We start from the raw sequence: 16,149 nt of genomic DNA on the forward strand, positions 1-16,149 counted from the left end.
GGGAATATAACATGGTATAATTATGGTGGAAAACAGTTTGACAGTTCTTCAAGAAATTAAACATAGATAACCGAGCAATTCTACTCCTAGCTATAATCCCAAGAAAATTGAAAGCATATTTTAAAACAAAGATTTGTGAAGAATGTTCACAGAAGCATTATTTATGAAAGCGAAAAACATGGTAACAACCCAACTGATGAGTAGATAAACTGATGAATGGATAAACAAATTATGGTATTTCCATACATTTGATTATTATCCAGCCATATAAAGAAATGAAGTGTTAATATATGTTATGGCATGATCAACCCTGAACACATTATGCTAAGTGAAAAAAGCCAGACATAAAGACATGTTGCGTGAGTCCATTTTTTAAAAATGTCCAGAGTAGAGAAATACATAGAGACAGAAAGCAGACTAGTGGTTAGCAGAAGGTAGAAGAAGAAAAGAATGAAGAGTGACTGAGGATGGGTATGGGACTTCTTTTTATGGTAATGAAAAAGTTTTGGAATTATAATAGTCATACAACCTAACGAATTAAATAACCCACTGAATTATATGGTCTAAAATGGTGAATTTCATGGGATGTGAATTACATCACACACACAAAAAATCCTTGATGAAACCCAGGCTTCTTATCAGAGTGTACTGAGGATTATAGTTTTCATGGCTTGAATCTATTTTATAACTTTAGTAGCAAGCCTTCATGCAGGCTAGAGGCTGGAGAGTTTCCACCAAGCAGGTGAATCTGGGAGAGTTTTTTTTTTTAAAGCCAGAAGTGATGCAAAGGCAATGTTTCTGGTCTTCCTACCACGAACACATTTGGAATTTAAATTTATTATGTTTTCAATGGCAAAGGCAGCAGAGTTCCCAGGATCTGGTGTTGAAAAGTAGAGCTGAAGTGCCCATTTTGCTGACATCAGTTGCAGCTGGAGTTGTGTAACCCCGTAGCCAGCAGCTGTAGCAGAAGCTTCTAGATTCTCTGGTTTCTGACTATGTCAGAGATGGTAGCCTCATTGGAGGGTCTTTTGGGAGGGATTGTTGTGGGGATCACTCTTTAAAGGTCAGCCTGGAAGCTGCTTTCAAAACTCTTCCAATGATTTTCTAAGCCCTGTTTCTCTAAATATCTTTTGTTTAATCTAGTTAGAATGATTTCTGTTCTTTCAACTAAAGCCTGATGAATGAACATGAATATGAGGCTCCTGCCAACTTCCTCCTCCTGTTTTTCCTGGCCTCACACTTTGTGTTCCAGCTACATCAAACTAATGTCATTCCCCATACATACCCTGCTTCTTTATGCCTCTGTGCCTTTGTACCTGCTGTTTCTTCTGCCTGGATAATTTCATTCTCGCTTCCCTGACTAGTCATTTTTAAGCCTCAATTTAGAATAATCTCCTGGAAATTCCCTGGAATATCTTCACTCCCCTCCCAAGTCTGGGCAGGTGCTCTTCATTTGCACACACTGTCACCATAACACTTTATGGTTATACTTTATGTTATAACACTTTAAAGTTGAGACTGTGAACCCCTTGAGGGCAGAAACTCTTCCTGCTCTTCTTTGTTACCATTTTAATTAGCAGAGACTGGAATATTATAGTGCCCACTCATGCTTGCTTTTCAGAATTGAATTTATGCTTATAAACATTCCTAAGAATATTTATGTGTGACATTATATAAGGGCTAAAAACCAGCTTAAAAATAAAATACTGAGATATATATAAGGGAAAAGATAATAAATTGGGGCTCTATTTTTAAGTCCATGATGGAGTGGAGTGCAGTTATTAATTTACCAGGAGGATGACTCGTTACAATGAGAAATATTTTCACAGAATTGTCAATATGGTGAAATCAGAGCATACCTTAATTTACTTATACAAATGGTAGTGTCTAATACACGAAGGATATTTAGGTTAAAAAATGTGTATGATTTGATAATTGGATGAGAAACATTCCAAATTGCCATTAATTATTTTTTCTTTATTGCCAACTACAACTTTAACCCCACAAATACATATGATATATTTTATGAATATAAATATATGAATGTGTATAGATGTTTTAGCAAAGTATTTCAAGGTTTACAGACCTATAGGTCTGAAGACTGGTAATTTCAGTGATGGAAACTTTAGAAATATGACAGAAGAAAAAAAGCAGGAAAGATAAATTTTTATCCAGTGGTCTTTCAGAGAGTGACCTTTTGTCTGCGAGTGTCTGGACATTTAGAGTGTTTCATATGTACATAAGTTTCATGTTCTGGATTTATCAGAAAAATTTTAAACAGATAAAGACTTCAAGATAAGAAAAAAAGGCAGATGGTCAAATTAGGGGAGCTCACTACTCAAAATACAGCATGGTGTTTTTAAATAATAGTGAGTTAGGAAGATGTGCATAAATACCCTACTATATATGAATTTACACTCATGTTGTTGGAAACCTATGTGAATTTTTAGGGAAATGTAGGAAGATAGGCACACTCAGACTTAATGCTCTCATTCTTCACTGTGTACTTAACCAAGTTCAGTGTCAAATGCATTCTAATAATTCCCTGGAGGGAAATTTCAGTGTCGGGCTGTACACACACATGATTCATTTTCTGCTCTTTCCAATTCAGTGTAACACTAGGTGATTACCACCACTTTAAGGCATATGAGATATATGCTATATTTTTATCTTTTTGTGAAAAGTTTTATTGTATTTTCTTATGAAAAAGCTATACATATTAATTAATGAAAAAATAAAATAATGGAGGCAAGATTACCTTTTATTCTACCTACCAGGGGAAAAAAATGCTCTTAAAGATTCACAGGGAGGCCTGGCGTGCTGCAATTCATGGGGTCGCAAATCGGATACGACTGAGCGACTGAACTGAACTGAAGTGAACTGACTGAAAGATTCACTACCTGTTTCCAGGCACTTTCATGTAATTTTTTCTTTAAAAAATAAGAGTTACACAAAATATTTTATTCTTTAGAATGTAGGAGGAACAACTATCCATGATAACATTTTTGAAAATTTAATGGTGTTCTTTTATAGGGATTACCATGATCTATTTAATTAATCCCCTATTGCTTGACATTTAAAATCTTTCAATTTTTTTGAAAGTACAAGTAGCACTATAATGAATTGTAATTAAATCCTTCCACACAGTCTTTATTATAGTCTCAGAGTAAACTTATCAATCTAAAATTACTGAGTCAAAGGGCATGATTACTTTTAAAGATTTTGATATATATATTACTAGGTTTTCCTCCCCAGATATTCTCATTTACACTCTCATAGTATGAGTATTACTCTGTTTTAACCCACATTCACAAAAAACATCTTCATGAGTTGAATAGACAAACATGTTGCTTCTCTCTCTGTGGGTCTTTAACAAAAACAACAATAAAAATATACTGTTCTTTTGCTGTATATTGTGGTATATTTCCATTTTATAATTTGTCTTAAGTTTATGAGCTTTTAAAAGAATAGATTGTCAAATGTATTTGTTTTTTTCCCTGAAAAAAATAAAAGCAAGGCTTCAGTATGGCTAAGGAAATGAGGGTGCTGAATCCTAGCTACTAGGCCACCAGAAACCAGAGAGAATGCCCTGGCCCCTCAGTTGTATAGAAATGAATTTCCAAGTAGAGACAGACAGCAGTGAAGCAAGTAGTGTTTATTAGGGAAAAAGAGTACAGTATATGTAGACACATGGGTGTGCTCAGAGAGTTGTGCCCTTCTGGTAGTTTGAATCACTTTTATGGGGCATTTCTTCTGGGTCTCCTTTGGCCAGTTGCCCTGCTTTGCCTGGTCCTGAGTGTATTAGGTATATCTCAGGGTCCTTCCATGTGTGCGTGTCCATCTCTTACTAGCCAAGATGGATTCCAGCAAAGAGGCCTGTGGGTAGTTGACATCACTTGTTATGGGGTGGCGCCCCCTCCCTTTTTGACCTCCAGGGAGCCTCTCTGCGCATGTGAAGTTGGAGAGGTCTCCTTGACTTTGAAAATAAGGAATACGTAGTGTTTTGTCTCTTAAGCTGGCAGGGCCTGGCCTCCTCCGTTATCCTGCTTTCATGGAGTTTCTGTCTACAGGGGAGAAACTGTTCAGCCTGGGGCCATCTATCTCCTGCCTCAGTGTCATGTCTGGAAAATATACACACATATTCTGCAGCCCAAGTTTATATGGCAACTGACCTATATTTTCTTCTAATATCTTTGTGGTTTAATTTTTAACAAATCCTTAATTTTGGGGGGGAGTGGGGAAGAAGTAACAGGTAAACATGTTATTATTTCTATTCCTTAAATGTTTATCCAGTTGCCTCAACACAATTATTGAATAAACCATCCTGTTCCCACTTATTTATGCTTTGTAGAGTTGTAAAAGTAATTCAGTTATTTAAAAATTTGCATTGTGTTCTATAAAAAGTGCTGATCTAAACATTTAGGAATGCTTCTGTGACTGTAGTAAAAATGCAGGATTAATGTTGGATCAAGTCTCTTAGTGTCTCTTATTAAAAAAAAATCCTTTATAAAGTGAAGATGTGGGGCAAAATTATGATTTGACTTACATACAGAATCCCTTTTCCAGTAACGCTTTTCAGACTGAGGTCTTAACATTAATTATTCCACCTGTCGGTGAAGTGGACCATCCAGATCTGCTGTCCTCATTCATGACATGCTCATTCACTAACCCTTTACAAAGGCTGTGCCCTCTGCTTGCAGTGTGACCTTTCTCCCTTCTTTCCTTTCTGCTTGGAAAGCTCTTATTTTCTTCCAGGGCTCCCACACAGTGTAATGTCTCCTATGAGGGATCTCCTAGGCAAAATTAGTTGCTTCTTTCTCTCAGGGACCATAACATGTGAACAGACCTCTTCTCCTTGCACTGTGAGCTCTCTCAAGGATGTGTCTGCAGTTTATCTTTGCATCTTTCCCTGGTGCCAATCAGTAGTGACTGGTTTACAGCAGATGCTTGTAAATGTTAGCTGTGTGTGCACGTATGAGTGAATCCCCAAGCCATGGCTTACAGACATCTGGTTCCACCACATCTGCTGCAGGGCAGAAACAAAACTGAATCTGTACACCAGCTCTTGACAGCAGAATTGTTATTTTATGCTCTTTCATTGGAAGCTCTTGCTTTTTTGTTGTTATCGTCAGTGAGTCCGCATCAGAGCAATTATCCCTGACTGAGTAACTTCAATAGAATAGTCTGTAGTCTCTGGAAACCACAAGGAGAAAGCTGGAGATCGGAGAAGACTCTTCCCAGGAAGAAAGTAGATGGTACAATATTTAGTTTAGACCCTGTAGAGACATTCACAATGAAGTTTAAATTTAAACCTGAGATGACCAACTTATTCAGGGAAGGTTGGAAGAATTAAGAAGTTTACATTCTTAATGGAGAAAAGAGAAAGTGCACTTTTCCTTGATCTTATATCATAACAGGAAGAACATTTCATTAACCAAAAGCTCCAAACCATTTGCAGGAGTTGGAAAAAAAAAAAAGTTGACTCCAAGTACCAAGTGTTTGATTGACACTTTGATATCCATAATGCTCTATTTCATTTTCTTTGTTTTTGTGTGGTTTAAAAGTGACCATGGCTTCTATAACTGTAATGATTCTGTTGTTTAATTCAATAAGTATGCACCAGTCATATTCTTTGTGCTGAGTGATATCTGGAAACAATAGACATGTATTTGATAGGGAAATTTTGAGATTAAAAGAAGAATAAGACCCACTACTCCATTTTCTAGAATTCCATGTATCCATGGCTCTCTGGCACCTAGTCATTTTCCCACCTTGAAAAATTTCAGCTGAAGTATTACTCAGAGAAGCATTGCAAATAAATTTGAGGGAGGAGTAGGTTCCTAGGGAGTTGTTAGGGACATGGCATACTCTTTCATTAAAAGGCAGTATGAAATGTTACTTCCTTCTGATTTGAAAATATTGGTTGCAGAGGTGTTTAAAATTTCATTATGAAGTTGGTTTCAGTGTTTATTTGTTTTTTATGCTGTGGTTATGTGTGGAGAGAAGAATGTGGAAAAAAAGAGAGAGTGGTTAAAAATATATTTAAGCTGATTCAAAGGCTAGGAAGATGAGTTGAGTTTGTCCTCGAGCTTTGTTTTCAGCAGTAAATATGGCAAACACACCAGATGTGTCCAAACTGGAGTGATGCTGATGGTGGTTCCTGTCAAGTTAAAGCTTGACAGTCCTTGCTATGTATCAGGTCCTCCGGGAGGATAAGAGAAAGGAGGACACGATCTCTGCCTGTGGAAGGTCTGACACGTTGCAGAATAGTTAAAATTGGGCTGCAAATGGCAGAATAAGCTAAGTGCTGTAACAGAGTGCTGTTGAACTTCTGTTAGTAAAGTGAGGGAGATAACATGCCAGTTTGGGGCAATCAGGAAAGGTGCCATGGAGGTGATGGTGTTTGATATGGACATTGGTAAATTAGGCAATGTTGACAGTGGCAGATTTGATTTTCTGTATCGCTTTAGAAGTTTCTGTTCTTCTAATTCACATCTCTGCTGTTACTGTAATCATAAGCTCTTCTTGCAGAGCAGCTGGTAATTAGCCTTGTTGGAGTATGGTATATGTTTAGGGAGTTGTGGATTGGCTGCGCGGAAGTAGGAAAGATTCCCAGGGATTTACAATTCCAGGCAGGAAGCTCTGTACTTTAATATTCAGTGGGGAATCTTTGAAGGTTTGAGCAGAGCATTGCAATGACTGCATGTGTGCTTCATTAATTGTAACCTGGCAGCATGGAGTAGTGTGAACTCATTTTCAGTTACCAGGGCAGATGACAGTGAAGAGACTGTCACTGTTGTCCATTTAGAATGTAATGAAACCATAGAACAAGCAAGATCAAAGGACTCAGGCAGAGAGTTCTTAGACACTGAAAGATAATTAATAAAAGGAAAAATTGATAATTGGACTTTATCAGAATTAAGCATTTGCTATGTGCAAAATCCTGTTAGGAGGAATAAAAGGCACACTACAAAAGGGGAGAAAATATTTGCAAACCACATATCTGTTAAAGGACTGTATCCACAATATATGAAGAACTCAATAGTTAAACCCAAACCAGTCCATTTTGCAAATGGGTAAAAGCTATCGTTTTTCCAGTAGTCATGTATGGATGTGAGAGTTGGACCATAATGAAGACTGAGCACCAAACAATCAGTACTTTTGAATTGCAGTGCTAGGGAGGACTCTTGAGAGTCCTTTGGACAACAAGGAGATAAAGTCAGTCAGTCCTAAAGGAAATCAACCCTGAGTATTCATTGGAAGGACTGATGCTGAAGCTCCAATACTTTGGCCACCTGATGTGAAGAGCCAATTCATTGGAAAAGATCCTGATGCTGGGAAAGATTGAGGGCAGGAGGAGAAGGGGGTGAAAGAGAATGAGATGGTTAGATGGCATCACCAACTCAATGGGCATGAGTGTGAGCAAACTCAGGGAGATAGTGAAGGACAGAGAAGCCTAGCATGCTGCAGTTCATGGGGTCACCAAGAGTCGGACACGACTTAGCAACTGAACAACGACAACAGATGATATAAACAGACATTCACTGAAGAGAATATTCAGATGGTAAATAAGCACATGAAAAGATGGTCAGCATCATTAGCATCCAGGTCTCTTGTGTCTCCTGCCTTGGCAGGCGGATTCTTTACCACTGAGCCATCTGGGAAGCCCTTATTAGACGTTAGTTCAGTTCAGTTCAGTCGCTCAGTCGTGTCCGACTCTTTGCGACCCCATGAATTGCAGCACGACAGGCCTCCCTGTCCATTACCAACTCCCAGAGTTCACCCAGACTCACGTCTAATGAGTTCACCCAGACTCACATCCAGCCATCTCATCCTCTGTCGTCCCCTTCTCCTCCTGCCCCCAATCCCTCCCAGCATCAGAGTCTTTTCCAATGAGTCAACTCTTCGCATCAGGTGGCCAAAGTACTGGAGTTTCAGCTTCAGCATCATTCCTTCCAAAGAAATCCCAGGACTGATCTCCTTCAGAATGGACTGGTTGGATCTCCTTGCAGTCCAAGGGACTCGCAAGAGTCTTCTCCAACATCACAGTTCAAAAGCATCAATTCTTTGGCGTTCAGCCTTCTTCACAGTCCAACTCTCACATCCATACATGACCACTGGAAAAACCATAGCCTTGACTAGACGAACCTCTGTTGGCAAAGTAATGTCTCTGCTTTTGAATATGCTGTCTAGGTTGGTCATAACTTTCCTTCCAAGGAGTAAGCATCTTTTAATTTCATGGCTGCAGTCACCATCTGTAGTGATTTTGGAGCCCCCAAAAATAAAGTCTGACACTGTTTCCACTATTTACCCATCTATTTCCCATGAAGTGATGGGACTGGATGCCATGATCTTCATTTTCTGAATGTTGAGTTTTAAGCCAATGCTAAAGCTGAAACTCCAGTACTTTGGTCACCTCATGTGAAGAATTGACTCATTGGAAAAGACTCTGATGCTGGGAGGGATTGGGGGCAGGAGGAGAAGGGGACAACAGAGGATGAGATGGCTGGATGGCATCACTGACTCCATGGATGTGAGTCTGGGTGAAATCCAGGAGTTGGTGATGGATAGGGAGGCCTGGCATGCTGCAATTCATGGGGTCGCAAAGTGTCGGACACAACTGAGCAACTGAACTGAACTGAACTGAATAGGGAATAATATATTGTATAAGGACTGTATGATTTGACAGTGTAGACTTAGCATAATAAGAAAACAAAATGTAGAGGGAGGGAAGCACATTTACAAATCCAAACCAAACCTTAAACCAAGGCAACAATAAAACAATTAGACACCTGTTTCAGTAATCATAGTTGGTGCTGATAGTGTTCATATTGTTAGTCTGAAACTGATGTCTTAAAAGCCCCTTTTCTTTGTCTTCTGTCTCTCACATACGGCGGTTTCCCCAGTTCTTAACTCTAAAACTATCTCTAAATCCCTTTCTTCCTTCTTCTGATTTTTCTGCTCTCTTCATTTCTTTTCTATTAACCTTTAGCCTGTTTTTAATCTGAATCAATCAGTCCATTTTCAGTTTTACTTCACTCTCATTACTCCAGCAAGCAAAAGCTGAAAATCTAATCTTTCAAATGGAAAATTCACCTTACCAGGTAGAAGACAGGAAGAAACCATGACTATCTCACTTATGACTATTGTGTTGTATTCCCTAGGAAATTGTTTTATTCAGCATTGATGCCTAATTTTATTGATTTAAATTTAAATTTATTTATTTAATTGGAGGCTAATTACTTTACAATATTGTTTTGGTTTTGCCATACATCAACATGAATCCACCATGGGTGTACATGTGTTCCCCATCCTGAATCCCCCTCCCATATCCCTCCCCGTACCATCCCTCCGGGTCATCCCAGTGTGCCAGCCCCAAGCATCCTGTATCCTGCATTGAACCTGGACTGGCAATTCGTTTCTTGTATGATATTATACAGGTTTCAGTGCCATTCTCCCAAATCATCCCACCCTCTCCCTCTCCTACAGAGTCCAAAAGACTGTTTATACATCTGTGTCTCTTTTGCTGTCTCGCATACAGGGTTATCGTTACCATCTTTCTAAATTCCATATATATGTGTTAGTATACTGTATTGGTGTTTTTCTTTCTGGCTTACTTCACTCTGTATAATAGGCTCCAGTTTCATCCACCTCATTAGAACTGATTCAAATGCATTCTTTTTAATGGCTGAGTAATACTCCATTGTGTATATGTACCACAGCTTTCTTCTGCTGATGGACATCTAGGTTGCTTCCATGTCCTGGCTATTATAAACAGTGCTGTGATGAACACTGGGGTACACGTGTCTCTTTCAGTTCTGGTTTCCTCGGTGTGTATGCCCAGCAGTGGGATTGCTGGGTCATAAGGCGGTTCTATTTCCAGTTTTTAAAGGAATCTCCACACTGTTCTCCATAGTGGCTGTACTAGTTTGCATTCCCACCAACAGTGGAAGAGGATTCCTTTTTCTCCACACCCTCTCCAGCATTTATTGCTTGTAGACTTTCGGATAGCAGCCATTCTGACTGGCGTTAAATGGTACCTCATTGTGGTTTTGATTTGCATTTCTCTGATAATGAGTGATGTTGAGCATCTTTTCATGTGTTTGTTAGCCATCTGTATGTCTTCTTTGGAGAAATGTCTGTTTAGTTCTTTGGCCCATTTTTTGATTGGGTCGTTTATTTTTCTGTAATTGAGTTGCAGGAGTTGCTTGTATATTTTTGAGATTAGTTGTTTGTCAGTTGCTTCACTTGCTATTATTTTCTCCCATTCTGAAGGCTGTCTTTTCACCTTGCTTATAGTTTTCTTTGTTGTGCAGAAGCTTTTAATTTTAATTAGGTCCCATTTGTTTATTTTTGCTTTTATTTCCAATAATCAATGTAATACACCACGTTAACAAATTGGAAAATAAAAACCATATGATTATCTCAATAGATGCAGAGAAAGCCTCTGACAAAATTCAGTATGCGTTTATGATAAAAACTCTCCAGAAAGCAAGAATAAAAGGAACATACCTCAACATAATAAAAGCTATATATGACAAACCCACAGCAAACATCCTCAATGGTGAAAAATTGAAAGCATTTCCCCTAAAGTCAGGAAAAAGACAAGGGTGCCCACGTTCACCACTACTATTTAACATAGTTTTGGAAGTTTTGGCCACAGCAATCTGAGCAGAAAAAGGAATCCACATTGGAAAAGAAGAAGTAAAACTCTCACTGTTTGCAGGTGACATGATTCTCTACATAGAAAACCCTTAAGACTCCACCAGAAAATTACTAGAGCTAATCAATGAATATAGTAAAGTTGCAGGATATAAAATCAACACACAGAAATCCCTTGCATTCCTATACACTAATAATGAGAAAACAGAAAGAGAAATTAAGGAAACAATTCCATTCACCATTGCAACGAAAATAATAAAATACTTAGGAATATATCTACCTAAAGAAACTAAAGACCTATATATAGAAAACTATAAAACACTGGTGAAAGAAATCAAAAAGGACACTAATAGATGGAGAAATGTACCATGTTCATGGATCGGAAGAATCAATATAGTGAAAATGAGTATACTACCCAAAGCAATCTATAGATTCAATGCAATCCCTATCAAGCTACCAACAGTATTTTTCACAGAGCTAGAACAAATAATTTCACAATTTGTATGGAAATACAAAAAAACTCAAATAGCCAAAGCAATCTTGAGAAAGAAGAATGGAACTGGAGGAATCAACCTGCCTGACTTCAGGCTCTATCTACTACAAAGGCACAGTCATCAAGACAGCATGGTACTGGCACAAAGCCAGAAATATAGATCAATGGAACAAAATAGAAAGCCCAGAGATAAACCCATGCACCTATGGACACCTTATCTTTGACAAAGGAGGCAAGAATATACAATCGATAAAAGACAATCTCTTTAACAAGTGGTGCTGGGAAAACTGATCAACCACTTGTAAAAGAATGAAACTAGAACACTTACTAACACCATACACAAAAATAAACTCAAAATGGATTAAAGATCTGAACATAAGACCAGAAACTATAAAACTCCTAGAGGAGAACATAGGCAAAACACTCTCTGACATACATCACAGCAGGATCCTCTATGACCCACCTCCCAGAATATTGGAAATAAAAGCAAAAAAACAAATGATGCCCAATTTTAATATTAGATTTTTTAGAGTCTATAATCCTGTCCTTTTTTCCTTACACTATTTTTCCATAGTTAAATTTGTTAAAAAATAACTACATAGTTGTCTATATACTTTATTCCATATACGCAAGTGCTGCCTATACAGTCTTTTGTTTTTTAGTTATTTGTTTCCAGGAAACATTCCTTAGATAGACAAACTTCCTAGTTCTTGATAGGGTTACTTAGCAAAGAATTGACATAATGCCATATTATTAGGTCATGAGTACTCTTCAGTCTTGGAATTTATGTATAAAAATACATCTTAGAATATCTGTTCTAGACCATGCCAGATACCTAATATTCTTGATCAACTAGTGTTTTAGCTTTCCTGTAGAGACTGAACTTTTGCATTTGCATAAGCTGAAAGGTTATGGCTGCAATACAGGAGACCCTGGTTTGATTCCTGGGTCGGGAAGATCTGCTCGAGAAGGGATAGGCTACCCACACCAGTATTCTTGGGCTTCCCTTGTGGCTCAGCTGGTAGAGAATCCCCCTGCAATTCGGGAGACCTGGGTTTGATCCCTGGGTTGGGAAAGTCCCCTGGAGAAGGGAAAGGCTACCCACTCCAGTATTCTGGCCTGGAGAATTCCATGGACTGTATAGTCCATGAGGTCGCAGAGTCAGAGACAACTAAGCGACTTTCACTTTCACAAGCTGAAAGGATTGGAGATATATATGTGGAAAGGTAGAGAAATATTGGTTAAGAGAGGCAAAGACAATTCTCTTGATGTTTCCCCGTGGCACTTTCCATGTTTCCTCGTATGCACTTGTAAAATGGCTGGATCCTGAATTTCTTTCTGAACCTTTGCATTTTTTGTCAGATAAGGCTAAGGTGGAGAATAGAGGATTCTCTACCTGGAGAGGATTCTCCATCTGGATTCACTGTCTCTGTGGATTTCTTCTGAGAGTCCTCTGGTAGAACAAGTGGCCTTCCTCAAGGAGGAAACAAGGCTCCGGGCTTTGCTAAAGTCAGCTAAAGTTTGTGCACATGAACTTACTCCGCTTATTACTCTGCTGCTACCAAGAGATCAGGCATTGCCCTTTGAAGAAGTAGCAAAGAGGGTCGCTGATGAAAGCAAAGTTCAAAAGCCGAATGATAGGGAATACACAGAAGTAGCCAGCCTTCCGTGCCACTGAAAAGGTGAAATGCAGTGTTTGTAAAGGGAGTCAGAGTGCTGTGCAAGTGTAGTTATTTTTACTAGTAATAACAGCTCGATAGAAAGATAGATGTCCTGTTCAGGGTAGACTGGAAATAATTTCCCTCACCACCCTTACTTTTCACGGATAGAATTTTTCCCAGTCTTAGATTTGTATGTATTCCTCAACAATATTTACATATTTCTTCATTTTTCTAATATAAATTTTAAAAGACACAATTCTCTATTAATATACTCTTCCCTAAAATAGCTGCATTTTAATCTCGATCATATTTGTTGGCAGCAATAATTTAGAATGTTTGTTTTCTGTATAACATAGTCAGAGGGCAGGAAAGGAAATAAACACAAGAAGATATAAGATTAGCAAATACAAACATGATAAAACATTCATTTCCATGAATTATGTTTAAAATGAGAATTAAAATGATTATATTGACTGCAGGAATTCTTAAATTCTTATGTTGAATGAATGAGGTACCAATTAATATCTATCTAATAAATGAACAAACAAAAGGAATGGTAATCCTCCCCAAGAATGAGCATGTGGTAAATACACTAGTAGGTTACATGCCAACTGCATTAGCAGTGGTAGAGTGCATTTTGTTGGATTGGTTTTTACCAATTGAAAATAGCTTTCTTGTTTTTTGTTGTTGTTTTTTTTTTAATAAAAAGTACAGCTCACACAGAAAATTCAAATAAGGGAGAACTTAATCAGGGGAAAAGTAAAAATGTTCCCACATCTCTCTATTCAGAGGAAACCACTGATGATGCATGTCTATATGTCTTTGGTGTATGTCTTTTAGGACAGCTTTCTCCCAAGACAAACATAAGGTTAAGTTGTTACAATAATAGTATACATGCTGTTCTGCAACCTTAACATGAAGATACTTTGTTTGATTTAACTAACCATGTAAGTGACAGGCTCTTAGCTTCTTTACGTTGCATACCTGTAACAAACAGCTCTAAAATGAACTTCTTGAATATACGTTTATCCACACTTGAGAAAGTCATGCTGGAAGAAATTATATTATGAGTAAAATATCTGACAAAGAGTATATAGGTTTTAAATTTTGAAACATATGGGCAGGCTGTACTTCAGGAGCATAGAAATTTGTATTCTTAAATTGCTGCCATCCGCTGTTTTCTCATACCCTTGCCAATATTTGATATTGTCAGTTGATATTTTTAAAAACTTAACAGTGAGGCATAAAAGTTTGATCTTATTGTTTTATCATATATTTCAATTTTATTATTTCTGAGGTCCTTTTTTTTTTCATGTTTTTTTTTAGCATCCGCATTTTTCTAGTTACCAGTTGTTTATTAATCCTTCTTACTGAATTTTCAGTAGGTCACTTCTTTTTTTTTTTTTTTTGCAGCTAATTGTAGATTTGAGTATTAAGTCTTTGTTACATTTTTGAAAGCATTTTCCTTGTTTATCATTGCTTTTTAATTTGGTTTAAAGTATTAACAATTTTTTGCCATTTGTAGATTTAAAAAATTTTAAATTATCAGTGTTTTCTGAATTCTGTTGCATACTTAAAAAGACATTCTCCATCTATATTTAAACAGAATAGAAAGAGGATGAAGAAAAGAGGTTATATAGACAGACATTTTATAATTTATAAAGGTAGGAAAACAAGCTACTCAATTTATATTCTAATCAAATTACAATGAAGCAAACAAACAATAATAAAAAATGTCTGCACCTATTTGGCTAAGGACTAAGTTAAGTGAAGTCGCTCAGTCATGTCCAACTCTTTGTGACTCCATGGACTGTAGCCTACCAGCCTCCTCTGTCCACGGGATTTTCCAGTCAATACTACTGGAGTGGACTGCCATTTCCTTCTCTAGCGGATCTTCCCGACCCAGGGATCAAACCCGGGTCTCCTGCATTGTACTCAGACACTTTACCATCTGAGCCACCCAGGAAGTCCTAACCAGATAAAAGTTAAAGCTTTGTACCCATTCTGTGGTGGTGTGCTATCAGTACATGGAGAAATACTTTCACTGATTCAACAAATATTAAGTACCAGGTACTGGGCTAGGTTTTGATTCAGAGAGAAAAAGATATTGATTACAAAAATAAAGTAAAATTGCCCCTGCCCACAAAGAGTTCACAGATTATAATAGTCGTGTAGGGACAAGGGACTGTGGAACCCTTGACTCATTCTTTCTTCCTCCTCTGTTATTCTGCTTCTAAACCATCAAAGAAATAATTGGTAAATGCTAGAAATCCTGCTTTCTTGAAGGAGTTTTTGATAAAAAAAAAAAAAAAGAAAACATTGTTTAAAAGACTCCAAACTGTTCTTGTGTATCTACATTCACGGCAGTCTCTCTGCAGGGAGACACTTATGCCTTTGAGACTCTCCCTGTGTCATAACATCTAAACCTGTAGTCATGTTTTATGGCAGGAAAATGTTTTCAAAACATCTGTACTATTTAATCAGCCAAGATGTTTTGTGAAAAATATTTGTAAATGCCTCCATTAGGAGGTACTCACTTAATTGAAATAGTGCATGAAAATATTTAAAATATTTTGTCATTTTAACTCTGTGTGTGTGTGTTTTGAATGTGCACATGCTCATGTGTAGAATTTTATATATAATTATGTTTTTCAGTTAACATGATTATTTAATTTTGTTAGGGAGAATGGAAACCATTAAGAATAGAAACTAAGGTCTACTTTATAATGAGAGAAATAATAGTCCTTTTTTGTTTTAATAGGATTTTAGAAGTTATTTACCTTTGTTAGTCAGTCTTCGCAAAAAAAGCCTGTGAAATAAGAATCACTGTTTTTATTTTACATAATGAAGAAATGTGGTGATTGGGTAATTGAAGTTTCCAGGTTAGTAAATATCAAAGATGAAAACAGAACTGCAAGTTTCATTGCTGTTTCTACCTAGTCCTGTCTACCCAGTAAAGAGAAAAGTTGAGAGCTAGTTCCCAATTATCTATGGGTGAATCTAATGAGACTATAGCCCCTTATCACAGGTTCTGCTTGTAGAAACAAATCTCCCTTTTTAATCATGCTTGCACATTGCAGTAGGAAGAACATGCTTAGGAGTAAAATAACTGGGTTTGAATTCTAATTCTGCCACTTATTAGCTGTGCGTATTTGGACCTAAACTCTTTTCCTGGTATTCAACTAACATTGCCAGTGATAATACATACAGTGAAGATTTGTTGTGAAATCTCTGGCATGTAGTCGGTGCTCCAGAATCACCTAGAAAACCATTACCTGATCTCTCCTGGAATGGTGTCAAGAGATACAAAATGTTTTGGGGAATGAAGAGTTG

General features: G+C 37.5%; 1 long non-coding RNA gene across 1 annotated transcript in view; it reads left to right on the forward strand.

The window, feature by feature from the left end:
* Positions 1-16,149, forward strand: part of LOC129650061 (uncharacterized) — a 50,986-nt gene that overhangs the window by 16,745 nt on the left and 18,092 nt on the right. The gene's annotated exons all lie outside the window — the stretch shown is intronic.

This window comes from Bubalus kerabau, chromosome 4, assembly GCF_029407905.1.
Source record: "Bubalus kerabau isolate K-KA32 ecotype Philippines breed swamp buffalo chromosome 4, PCC_UOA_SB_1v2, whole genome shotgun sequence".
NCBI classification, from domain to species: Eukaryota; Metazoa; Chordata; class Mammalia; order Artiodactyla; family Bovidae; genus Bubalus; species Bubalus kerabau.